The sequence below is a fragment of the Schistocerca nitens genome, chromosome 8 (genome assembly GCF_023898315.1).
Source record: "Schistocerca nitens isolate TAMUIC-IGC-003100 chromosome 8, iqSchNite1.1, whole genome shotgun sequence".
NCBI classification, from domain to species: Eukaryota; Metazoa; Arthropoda; class Insecta; order Orthoptera; family Acrididae; genus Schistocerca; species Schistocerca nitens.
In genome coordinates, this window is record NC_064621.1 from 479904866 (window position 1) to 479918322 (window position 13457).

The 13457-nt window shown below is 42.8% G+C and overlaps 1 pseudogene; it reads right to left on the minus strand.

Annotated features, from left to right (window-relative positions):
• LOC126199625 (coiled-coil domain-containing protein 6-like) overlaps positions 1-11855 on the minus strand; it is a 33218-nt pseudogene extending 21363 nt beyond the window's left edge.
• Between the last annotated feature and the right edge of the window lie 1602 nt (positions 11856-13457).

The window sequence follows — 13457 nt, forward strand, 5'->3', positions numbered from 1 at the left end:
CGTCAATATATATGAAGGTAATAATTTTTTTTTTTTTTTTTTTTTTTTGTAACTGTGTGTAACTGAAAGTTCACAAGACGGCCAGCAGTGCGTAACGATACAAATAGTCTATTCGAACGTCGTTGCACAGCAGTTGTTAGAGAAGGAGGCACAACCTTAAAAAAAAAAATTATTACCTTCATATATATTGACGAAACATACACTCTGATCATTACAACATCCGCAATCGAACAGCATCGGCTGTCTAGCCCATCAGAACAACTGCATACAACATGCTCACAACTACTCACGGCTACATCGGAACTCCTACTGCCCACTTCTCAATAAGCACTCTCCACGACGCCTTCACGACAAGGACTCTCCACTACCACATCTCAACTAGCACTGCCAGTGGAGGCGCAATTTCTGACGCTGTGACTCAGTGTAGCCACCTTTCAGTGGCACGATTAAGCAATGTTACTGAGGCACCTGTGTGTAACTAAAGTTCACAAGACGGCCAGCAGTACGTAACGATACAAATAGTCTATTCGAACGTCGTTGCACAGCAGTTGTTAGAGAAGGAGGCACAACCTTAATCTTACTTTTGACAGAAACTACTTTAGGTTTAAAAAACACAACGTTCACAGCTTGTGCACGGGCAAAATTAGCGTTTTTGTGCCGTTGCAAACAAACTGCTTGGAGATGACTTTTTTTTTTTTTTTTTTGCCCGCATCTCGTGGTCGTGCGGTAGCGTTCTCGCTTCCCACGCCCGGGTTCCCGGGTTCGATTCCCGGCGGGGTCAGGGATTTTCTCTGCCTCGTGATGGCTGGGTGTTGTGTGCTGTCCTTAGGTTAGTTAGGTTTAAGTAGTTCTAAGTTCTAGGGGACTTCTGACCACAGCAGTTGAGTCCCATAGTGCTCAGAGCCATTTTTTTGAGATGACTTTTTTTTCACACATGTGACACGTTGCGTTATGTGATGGGCAATCCTGTCTTTTATGGCGAGCAAAACATCTAGGGAAAGACTTCACCAACTTCACTGGTCTGTTTACCTGTCTGCGTGACTGTCCACGCAGTTGTGTACGAGCTCGTTGTTGTGGCTGCTTGGGATGGTCGCGAGCAAGGAGCTACTCGACGCGACAAATCAGGGCCTGGTCACACGTATCGGCCGCTGTGTCACCCGAATCATAGTGCTCTAAGATTTGAAGTACTTCGGGAAGTGATGGGTCTGAGTACTTTAAGATTTGGTCCCGTATTCTGTCTGGGACATTGAATGATATTGTACCTATAATCATTAAATCACTGTAAAAGTTGCCACAACTACACTTAAATTTACACTTGGTTCTGTGTAGCACTTACGGTACGTCTGTTCCAGCTTCCTGTGCGAGCGAAAGAACTGATACCTGGATGCAGCTACTTGGATATACTGGTCATAGTACTTGGTTAATGCAGCGATTACTTCGTCATAACTGAGTTCGTTGGGAGACGCAGTTTTTGTATTAACCTGAACACTGGGGACCCTGCAATCGAAAGAAACTATTGTAGCTTAACAGTACCTTGAACTCTATGAACTTAACAATGTGCTTGGAACTGTGTCAGGTATTCGAGCCATTCCTCTTCGGTGTCGTTTAATTGCCGGGACGTTGGTATGCTAGTCGGCGGGAATTGTTGGGCTGGTCGGTCCGTCGGTTCTTGTGCGGCAGACGCAGCTTCTGCAACCAGTAGTTGTTGTACCGTCGTCAGCAAGGTAGTAATTTGTTTGTTCTGAAACTGAAAAATTTATCTTAGATCGATGACATTGGCATCTGTTGCTGAGGCGTGGGGCCACGGGCTGGCGGGAGTAGGGTAGCCATGGTTTACATAAATACGTTATAGCAAAAAAGCAAGCATAGCCTCTGAAAAGAGAAATTTGATTAGTTCTGCGGCTTCCCTCCCGGAATAGATGCAAGAACACAACAACACATTAGCAAATAGAAATGAGCTCCCCTATAAGCTACAACACAATAGAAGCAAGCAAAATCTACACTGAATTATGATCGTCGCCAGTTTTGTGTCGTGTCGTTCTCACCGTAGGCTTGTACTACGGGAAGCAAGGAGAGGACGTTGTTTGGTGGCCTGTATCCTCTGTCCATAACACAACTGCACGCATTTATTACCAGGGTTCTTTATTCACTTAAACAAAAAGCTACTTAAGGTAGACCAGGTGTTGTGGTAGAAGCTCTTCCGTAGTAGCATACATTAGTCTCACTGGTGGTGAAATACAAGTCCGCTATGGACACTACTCTGGTCGCTACGTGCTGTCTGAGACTTACGACTGCAAGTGGCTGGGCTGCGACTGAATACTTGACTCGGTGACTCCCTGGATGACTGACGGGGCCCTCCGATTGGCGGCGGCGATCTAAATACTGGCGGTCGAGAGGACGTTGGTGGAGCGTTTCTTGCGAGTTTGTCTTTGGCCTCTGTCCTGATAGGCTCGCTTGCTCTGGTACCTACTATCGATCTTCATGCAGCCTCGTTATCGATCGGAGTGCTGGCATCAGTCTTACGCCAACGCAGAAACTGCTGGGTCGCTGGCGTTTGCAGAAATGGAAAACCAGGGAAGTCAACATGAAGTGTTCCAGACAAATCCGACGTGTGACGAAACTGAACGACGGACCCATGGGACACCTTTTGTTTTACCACTTACCTGCAGTTACCAAAATCAGTACTTAAATATACAACGCTAAAACTGTCAGTATATATACAATGTGCAGACGATATTTTCTTTGCGATACTTTTTCCGTCGATTTATCGATGTATCGATAATATTGCCCGACATGCCGTAGGCTGATAATCATATTTTTTTTAAATATCGAATTCCCGATATTTTTTTTAAATATCAACTGCCCTAGTGTCCGGTTAGCCGCTGCTGCAACTAGACGGCGCCACACTCAGCGCAGTCTGCGGCGCCGCACTGCGGTGAGTTCAGGAGACGCGGGGTTCTGGTATACAAGTCACCGAAATTTCTGGCGAACACAGCCAGCACAAACGCGACATCTTAAGGGGCTCCGGAAAGGCTCAAAATCATGAAAAGTTCAATTTTTACTTTTTTGCGTTTTCTGAATCTGCAGACTATTACCTTTTAATAGATATATAATTTATTCAATTCCGAAGACGACAACTATTTTTAAATTTTTTTTGAAATGTGTTCTACATGGGCGTGACCCACTGTGGCGCTGTTAAACTGCTGTCAAATGGTGTTATTATTAACGTCCGTGTTCATCAGGTACATTTTAGTGATGTGAGATAAAGTATGTGTTGTGGCTAACCTGTGATGGTTCAATATATATCGCTGGTGTGATTGTCGATTGTTTCATGTTTATTTATTCTGTCGTTATCTCGAAAATATTCGTAATTAATTCTGTTTCTTGAGTCTCTGTTTTGTTGAAGTATAATAATGACTAAAAGTAAAGTTATTAGAAATCCTCTGAAGGCTTTTAAGAAAAGGAGAAATGTTGGAAAGCCAAAGGTATTTAGAAATATGGGAATGAAGATAGGTTCTAACATGGTACGAGCGATGCTTGCTTTAGACAAGGAACGCTTTCGGGCTGCAGACAGGGCTGTAAAGAGTCTAGAAATACAAGCCAGGGTAAACAGGAGGAGGAACAAGAGGAAGCTGGAGGAGGAGTTTGCAGAGGATGAAGATAATCCATCCTATGGACCTGGAATGCACTAAAAAGTTAATCCAATCTTTGTCGCTCGATTCCCAAAACTTTTATTTTCTCATACTAATTACATGTTTCCTAAGGATCTTCCAAACATATTTGTTTCAAACTTTCAGTAAATGTTACACAGTACCTTCTGCATAATTTAACACAGCCTTTTTCCAAAAAACTGTATATTTTTGAATATATAAATAAAAAATTGCAAAAAAATGTGAATTTTCATTACAATTGAAAAAAATCATCTTTAATAACTGAACAAAAATTTTGTAAAATTCCTGTGTTAAGTTGTAGCCCATATTCCAATAAATAATCTGTAAAAAGTTCAACTTCCTATCTCAAATACTTTGTGAGGAAAGATGTAATTTACAAGCGTTATTTTAACATTGCAAGTATAGGGCGTTCCGGAGCCCCTTAACGCAGTGCAAGTTGCAAGGACGGTGAGTTTAATCCAAAATGGATGTACCTTTGGTCCTGTTCCTGTAGATGCCAGTGCCGCTCCACGCGTCATCCATATGTTATGGACACACAACAGGGAAACAGGACAGTACACAAGGCGAGTTGGACAAGATCGCCGAAGCTTTACAACCCCACGTGGAGACAGACATTTGACCATGTCTACGTCGCGGCATCTTACGGATCTCACCAGAGCACCGATCAGACTGTAAAGAACAGGTTGCGAGGAAAGGACCTTGCGACCCAGACGTCCTGTTCGAGTACTCAGCTTGAAACGACATATTGCAGTTCGCCTTCAGTTTAGCCGTCCGCATGTCTAGTGGAAACTTCGTCAGTGGCGAAACGTGTTAGTCACACACGTGTGCAGACACCTGATGCAAGGTAGTGGTCGTGATCGGTTGTGGAGGCCCGTGATGAGCGGTACTCGCCAAATGTCGTCCAAGAAAATCGATACATTTCCAAGGTTCGGTAATGTTTTGAGAAATCTTCAGTGTGGACAGCCATTCGGATCTCGTCGTTGCCCACGGTCGCCTCACCACCAGGCAGCACATCGAACAGATCCTGATGGACCGTGTGGTGGCTGCTACACACGATGAAGACCGTGCATTCCTTCTAATGCTAGGGTCTGTGTGGCGGGAATAAGGGGAGATGTCTGAACATTGAAGTAATGGAAGCGCCGACGTTGAGTCACGACCTAAACCCCATCGTGCGCATGTCGGGCATGTCTTAAAAACGTATTCGTGGTCGTCCTAAAAAAATGGTTCAAATGGCTCTGAGCACTATGGGACTTAACTTCTGAGGTCATCAGTCCCTAGAACTTTGAACTACTTAAACCTAACTAACCTAAGAACATCACACACATCCATGCCCGAGGCAGGATTCGAACCTGCGACCGTAGCGGTCGCACGGTTCCAGACTGTAGCGCCTAGAACCGCTCGGCCACTCCGGCCGGCTGGTCGTCCTACTCCACCACATATTCTCCAAGAACTCTGATGGGCTCTCATTGCAGAATGGGAACAGATCCACCGTGCGGACTCTGTAGACTTATAAGGAGATTGCCATGTGTGTGTCAGGCAGCGATAAACGCTCACGTAGGGCATATATGTTATTGAAACTGTCAAAGGCCAACGAAAACGACCACTTTGTTTTCGCATTTATCGGACATTTCATTTCTTTTTATGTCAAGGACCTAGGGTGTAGTATTTTCTTGTTTTCTCAGGTTTTAAAAGATAAAGTATAATTTGGTAACATACCTAGTCCTCAATTATTGCTCAATGTAGTATGGCAGACGCCCTACTAATTAATTTGAGCAGCGTAGTTCCGCAATATTACTGCTCTCGTTGGCCGTCGTGGGGGACCAGAACACTCCGTTAACTTTTGTTTTTATCTATGTATTCTTTTCTTTCTTTTTCACGTGCTCACAAGTTGTTGTGCCGCACTCATAAGATCTGATATTGATATGTTGGCATTCTCTCTTTTCTTTCGTGAATACTGTGTGATTCGCACACGCCGAGCGATGTGGAGCGAGTCCTGTGACACCCTATGTTGGGTTCAAAATGGTTCAAATGGCTCTGAGCACTATGGCACTCAACTGCCGAGGTCATTAGTCCCCTAGAACTTAGAACTAGTTAAACCTAACTAACCTAAGGACATCACAAACATCCATGCCCGAGGCAGGATTCGAACCTGCGACCGTAGCGGTCTTGCGGTTCCAGACTGCAGCGCCTTTAACCGCACGGCCACTTCGGCCGGCCCTATGTTGGAAAAGATGATGACTGCGACTGGAGGCTGACAGATACCAGCTCTTGACCGATGTTCCAAATCGGTGTAACAAATGCGATAAGTGGAAAATAATAACCGCGAGACAAGCAGTATATTTTCTGTGGGCGTCAATCCGTGAATAAAAAAGGCAGTTAAAAACAATGTCAACCGACTCTTCGCTGATTGTTAATGTTGAAGGGATGAAATTATGTTTAACGTAAAAATGTTTGGTTTGTCTCTTCCTCTGTCTTGTGTAATGTTATGAAAGGAGGTGTACTAATATTCTGTTTATTCCTTAAAAGTACTGTTTTTAAATTAAACATAAGCCTGATTTGTAATGTTGCTTATTGTATGTTATTCCTGTAGGAGTAAGTGAGATGCATTCGGAGTTGTGAATACGAACAACCATCGCTTGTATAAGGGAATGACGACAACGAAAATTTGTTTACAGGTATTGGGTTTCATAACTTCGCAAAATTTCATAATTACCTTGAAAATTAGTGAAGTTTGTTACATATGTTTATTACAAAGATGGATAATAGCAGTTCTCACTTTATTCCGGACATGGCTTCAAGTATTTTGCCCGGCAAAACGAAAATAAGCGATAAAGCGTAACACAACTTCATTATTTTAATTAACACAGAATACGACGGTTTCAGATGTTCCTACCAATTGACTGAAGTGCGTAGGTTTGATATGTTGGTATTTCATAGTCATTTACATATTACATCATTCGCACGGGAGATATTACTTTTTGTGACATTACAATTATCTTGTTAATTGCAGCCTGGGAGATGATTTGCCCTTAAAAAACTGAGAGTTGTGGTACCGACCTGTTCGATATGTTTTCCAAAGCGGTCTGTTACGTTTCAGTGAGGAGAGCACGGGCAACATGCAGTCTTGCGTTATCTTGTTGAAACGTGATGTCACACAAACCTAGAAGCTAGCCACAGCAACTTGGCTGAACACATCGGAAATGGAACGGCTGCCGTCCAAATTACCAGCTGTGAGAACAAGAGATTGTCTTGTTGTACACCTAGTGCCAACCCATAACATTACATCAGGTTCCGTGCCTGCGAGAAGATGATGAACGTATTCTGGCAATTTTCTTTCTCCTCGCAGCCTCCGCACACGGATACACTTATCTTAATGCTGGCCACGGAGCAATTACGCGTCTGAAAAGACGACTAAGTGTCACTCCTATGTCCGGTGACGTAGCTGGGCACATAACTGTCAGCGACCGTCTCTCCCCCACCACTTCATAGACAACCATATGCACAGTCGCCGTGCTGAAAGTCCTGGTGGCTCCAGAGGCTATCGCTCTGTCCGTGCGCATTTTTCTCGATCGTAATATTATTGCACCTGGGAGCGAGGGCGCTTTGGTCGGCTTATCGTGAGTTTTTATCGTGATATTTAATGAGGCCACGCTGAACAACTTGATAGGATATGCACAGAGAACTTCAAGGCACTGACACTCTGATACGTTTTCCTTAGTCACCACTGTACTTGTGTCATCATAACAGACGCCAAGGTCTTGTTGGTTTGTCCTCTTCCATTGTTTTCCATTTCTGTCACTCTAAATGTCATCGGTAGGAGTGGTCCGATTAAGGTCGCCGAATAACCTGTGATCGGGTACTGAGAGCTGTAACCTCATCTTCTCTGATTAAATTGGGTGTTGAATCAGTATGTAAAAGACAGTGGCTAGGCAGAAATTTGGAGCGACTTGCTGCTGTCTCGCAAAATAGTTTTACTGCTGAGTAGGCGTACTGGTCGCCATCTTGGCGCCAGGCATGTGCGTTGTGGGGGTGACGTCCTCGGCACCCGACCTCTTTGCATTGTGGGTGCCCGAGAGATATGCGCCACACGTAGACGGTGTTTTGCAGTGCTCGGGTGCAGTTTCTCACGCCTCTGCCCTCCCGCACGTGGCAAAAAAGGAGTGAAATTTTCTGATGGCTGGAGATGGTTCATGCAGAAATCACAGAGCGCCGCTCATATTTGGCAACAAGCCTCCCCAACGGAACCATATCTTGCGTAGTGGTTTTGGAGTTGTGTGCAGCGTACGGAGAGTTTCCGAGGAGTCTCACTTGGGTTGCCAGAGAGAGGTCGTGGCGACTCTCCTGGACCGGCAGAGAGAGAGTGTTTCATCATGGAACAGAAGACCAAATTCTTGGTCGACAAAGGAGTGATTACTGTCACGCGAGACCGAAAAGAGTTTCACAGATCCCATTCGTAATCGTCTGTCGGAATATGTTATCTTCCGAATCTGTGACTTGTCGGGAAAATACCCGCTGTCGCAGCATGTAAATGAGTTCGATGATCCTTTCTGCAACCTGCAAAGCATCCCAGTGTTTATAGCTGTCTACTCACGACCCGACTTCAAAGTCTAGTAAAACATACAGAGCACTGGCAAAGCAGAGACTTGTTTGTTCATGCTGACGCTCTCAGCTACGTGCACCATCGCACTGTGGCCACACCTGGGATTTTTGCATGTGTGAAACTATAGATGAGTAATCTTACTCAATCACTGTTCGACAGCATCGTCAAGTTTTTAGTCTACCTGAAATTTCATCCTGCATACAATAGAACGTAGGGAACCGTAGTTACGTAGTAGGTCCCTCTTGAGTTGTCCAACAGCTCATTATCACAACATTTTTTTTATTGATCATATTACACAATCATGACAGTGTTCATTGAATTGTCTCTGTGTCTAAGGTAATAAATCTCATACTGATACTCAATCTGATTATCATTTTAATAGTTGAGGTATGACGTTTAATATCCTGTCTCTGTACCATACATTTTTGGACGATATTAATCAAACAAATTGTCACTAAAGTAAATTATGATGCAGGTACCAACTCTTGAACTATCCACTCAGGGGCTGCAGCACAAAAAGGGGTGGGGGGGGGGGGGGTATAGAGTGCACTTTCCTTTCGGATACAGATTTATATGAAATCATGTGAACATCCCACTTCTCCATCCCGGCAACTCGCAACCGCGTGTTTCCAACAGCGGTCAAGAGAGACCGAGTGCAGAAATATCTTGGTTGTGTAGTACTTATCAAGCTGCAAACAAGCTTGTTTCCTAAGTCGAAGGCCGGCCGCGGTGGTCTAGCGGTTCTAGGCGCTCAGTCCGGAACCGCGCGACTGCTACGGTCGCAGGTTCGAATCCTGCCTCGGGCATGGATATGTGTGTTGCCCTTAGGTTAGTTAGGTTTAAGTAGTTCTAAGTTCTAGGGGACTGATGACCACAGATGTTAAGTCCCATAGTGCTCAGAGCCATTTGAACCATTTTGAACCTAAGTCGAGGTACGTAACATGGCTCCATCATCCAGTACGCCCTGGTGAGTAATGTCAGTCCTTGTGGGCGCTAATCGCACGGATCCTGCATGGCGTTGAGAAGGGTCGTCTTGGACCCGTGGATTCCACATTCACATGGCACTCATAGGGTCCATCAGAATACTCACAAATGGCAGTGCCGATTTAGTATCCCAAAATTTCTCATCTCTTCGAAAACTGTTTGATAACCCTGTCAAACCAAAGTCTCCACTTAAAAATTTGTTGCTCGGCTCCACGCCACAGTGTCATATTTTGTAATAATTAAGTAAAAACCAAAATAAATTCCTTAATTGCTTTTTTGATGTGTTGCTTAAAATTAACTACATGAAAAAGAAAGTTTTGCTACTGAAATAATTTTACTGCAGTTACATATTCCTTTTACCAATGTGAAAGAAGGCCTGACTGTTTAAGTACCTCTTTTTCTTTTCTTCTCTTCTCTGTATGTGCAAATTTAAGTCTCCTTTTCGTGTCCGTCTGTATGTGTTGGCTAATCTCTCGAACTGCTGTAGAGATTTTGATAATGTTTACGCTAATAGATACACTGATACACTAGGAAGGCTTCTGTATGTAATTCATATATATTTCGTACAAATTATACGAATTAAGATGAATTAAAGTTTTGTTGGGAGAACTCTGCCATTGCCACCTAGCATAGTCACCGTAACTCGGCGGTTTAGCAGTGTTTCGAGAACGAAGCAAGCAGAATCTACTTTGCTCTACATTGCATCTGGTTTTGTGGTCTAGCGGTCGCGGTTCGAGTTTGTCTGTTGAAAATATTTCAGCTCCTCTGCCCCAACCACCTCGCCCCCCCCCCCCCCCCCCAAGCCACATCTGCCCCGCGAGAGGATGTCTGCACGTCTTAACACGTCCCAACTCCTTCTTCCTTCTTTATCTCCGGCGTCACACCTATTAGCTTACTTTCAGTTTTACTTGTTTATGGAGGCGGGTAGTTTTATTGTCTCCACATCTTGTTAAAAAAAAAAGCAGTAGTTACCGACTTCTTGCCACTAGAGACTTTAGTGTAGTGCGTTGTATTTATGCTTGTGCAAATAAGGAAGTTTTGCCTATTTCCACTCTGTCTTTTAACGTAGCATTCCGCTCTTAATGATGTGGAGATACACATTTCGAAACATAATGGTAGTTTCAGAGTGCCAATCTCTGATTTCCTCAGATTAGCGATCGAAATTCGCACTCTTAATTCACTGCAATGTCTTCGAACAAAGGCAGTGAGATACTCAACTTTAAACTATCGTAATAAATATGAACAACGACTGAAAGATAACTGTATGATCATCTTGTGACTTATAATTTGAATGTACAAATTTTTTAACCAATCGTTTCCCTACAATCGTTTGTGAACAATTGTACAGCGAAAAAACATGCAAATCCAAAAATGTATTGTTTTATTTTTTATGCTACAAGTAAGACGTTTTCCTAAAATCTACTTCAGCTAGTTTACTTCGTTTACATACATTAAATTGGTTCAGCAGCGCAGCGAATGACTCAACTTTTTGTTTTCCTTAACCAAACACAGATGTGGAGACGATTCTTTACCTCGCAGGGCGAAGAAGTCTGCCATAAAGAGTCTACGTTCAATAACTGTGGTAATGAGTCTGAACAATGCATCGTACTTGGGTACTAAGCTTCACAAGCTTAACATTACGTCATGGGAGATTTTTTTACGATGAACGCCACTTCTACACAATTAAAAAATTCAGCTCTGCCATAATGTAACTTTTTATCACTGTCTGACTTAAATTTACCTGTAGAAACAGTGCCTCTTCATTCCTTTAAATGATACCTGCGAGAGAATTGCAGGAAGTTAATTCCAGAAGCGTATTTCCACTCGCGATATTGCAGTGCCTGGGCTGCTAAGAAGTATGATACAATTTTCCTTCATACGTGCAAGCAAGTCCGAAGAAACAGACACTGCGGCTGCTACAACCGTTTTCTGAAACTGTGTCACCGTTGCTTATTTCTCGAGGTGATGCAGCATCTGATACTGGTTGGTCCAGTTGTACCTGCAACATCGTCTTTTCAGTTTCAAGCTCGTCCATTCGCTTCTATTGTTTTTTAACAAGTGCTTCCTGTTCTTGCTCCAAGGTATTCTCGAATTCAGTCTTTTCTTGTCTACGCTGTTCCCAATTGTTTTGCTTTGCAAAAGTCTGCTTCCAATTTTTCTCATAAGCTTATCAACCAAACATTCCTGTTCTTGTCCCAGGGTATTTTCCAGACGCCATTTCTCTTGTCATAACTGGATGGGCTTCCTTGATAGGTTATTCGTAAGATAATCTTCTTATTGTTTTTATAGTGATGCGGCAGAGCCTATTTCTTCTTCTTCAGGGCGTGAGTATTTTTCAAAAGGGTGTTTCTAATGAGTTCTTCCACTTGTTCTGCTTTATCTTGGAGTATCACAGATGCTTGCCATAATCATCTGTTCTCTTCTTGCAGTGCCTTCACCCTTAAATTATAGTTCCCCTATTCCACTTTAAGCACTCAGTTCTGCCAGTGCAAGGACTCTGTTCTTTGTAATTGTTGCCGAGTTATGAGGGCCGTTGGCATCATTGTAGGACCTACATCGATGGTAGCTGACTCACTCTCACCGTCACTATCTGCCACGTTTGTTTAATCCCAACGTCGGCCTCGGTATAACTTAGATGGCCTAGAGGCCGGTGTTTCTCTTACCTTCAGCCTTTGCCTTTCCGTGCACGGCTCACAGCTAGAACCCTACTTCCATAAGTCGTCGTTCTTGTGTCACGACATGTACTAGCTCGCACATTATGTATTTCCCGTACAAGTGAAGATATTTTAATTGAAAGTCGTTACCACGTATCGGCGGATAAATACGATATAGCAGTGCCTGTGTTGTTAAGAAGAACGTTATAGTGTTCCTTCGGATCGTTTTTGTGTCAAAGACAGAATTATTGTTAATACTGGGCAAAAGACGTCATCAAATGTAAGCCGAGAAGATGGTAGGAAGAATGTGCTTAATTTTGTTATTGTTTAATTAAACAAATAGTGCATGGGGGCTTAATTAAATGGAATGCAAATAATTTTAATTTTTGCTTTAGTAGCTGTCTGTTCGGTTACGAAGTCTCGTAACGGTTAGCCCTGACTAGTATTATTACGCTATCTGACTGCATAGAACAACAACAAAGAATGAAAAGGAAATTTTCATTAACACAATTAATTAAGTCCCCAGCAACTATAAAAACCTACGAAACCAAAGCACAAGTGTAACTGTTCTGTGTGTGGGAGTATGACTCAACGTACGCATCTGGCACGGTTCTTCTTCAACAACACAAGAAATTTTAAATATCATTTATACTGAATTAATTAAAGGAAATAGAAATACCATAATTACTCAAGAAAACCAGAATTGCACTCTAATCCAAGAACACAAGCCAGATGCTTTGTTGACTGAACCTGTAATGACGCATTATTTAAAACATGGAAATAATGAAAAGTAAATCAAGTTTCGTACCTTCATATATTGACCAAAATCACTCTCATAATTACAATGTATCTCCACACCGACTCGCTATTACCACATCTCAACAAGAACTTTTCAGTATCACATCTCAGCAAGCACTCCCTACTAGCACATCTCAACACGAACTGACTGCTACCAGTCCTCGACAAGCACTGACCTCTAGCACATCTCAATAATGACAGCCCGTGGAGGCGGCGGAACAATGCTCTCTAGCGATCTCTGGCGCTGTGGCTCAGTGTAGCCACCTTTCATATGCCCTTCCTCCACGGCTAGAATTTGATGGTATTTTTGCCAGCATTGGTGGTGAAAATACCACCAAATTCGTCAAAAAAATACAGACAAAAATACAAGATAATATTAATACGTAAATATCATATAACTAGATAAAATTTTGGCTTTGCACTGACCTTTCAATAACCTATTATATAGAATACAGTAAGCAATACAAATTCTTTCATACATGTGACTTTACATAACAGTTTATACAAGTATTATGTGGTTAAACAGTTCAATCAATAGCGTCAGCAATGACGAATATGTGCAGGTAAGAGTCTCATAACTTTCCACAAACAGTAATACACAATAAATCAGTTTATACAAATATTCACATAAACGCTTTCCATAGCCCAAGAATAAGCAGTTGACAGTTCCAGCAGTAGCACCCAGCAATGGTCAACAGGTGCAAATACCACAAGTAACATTTTTTCAATAGAAACAGTCCATCAGTGGCA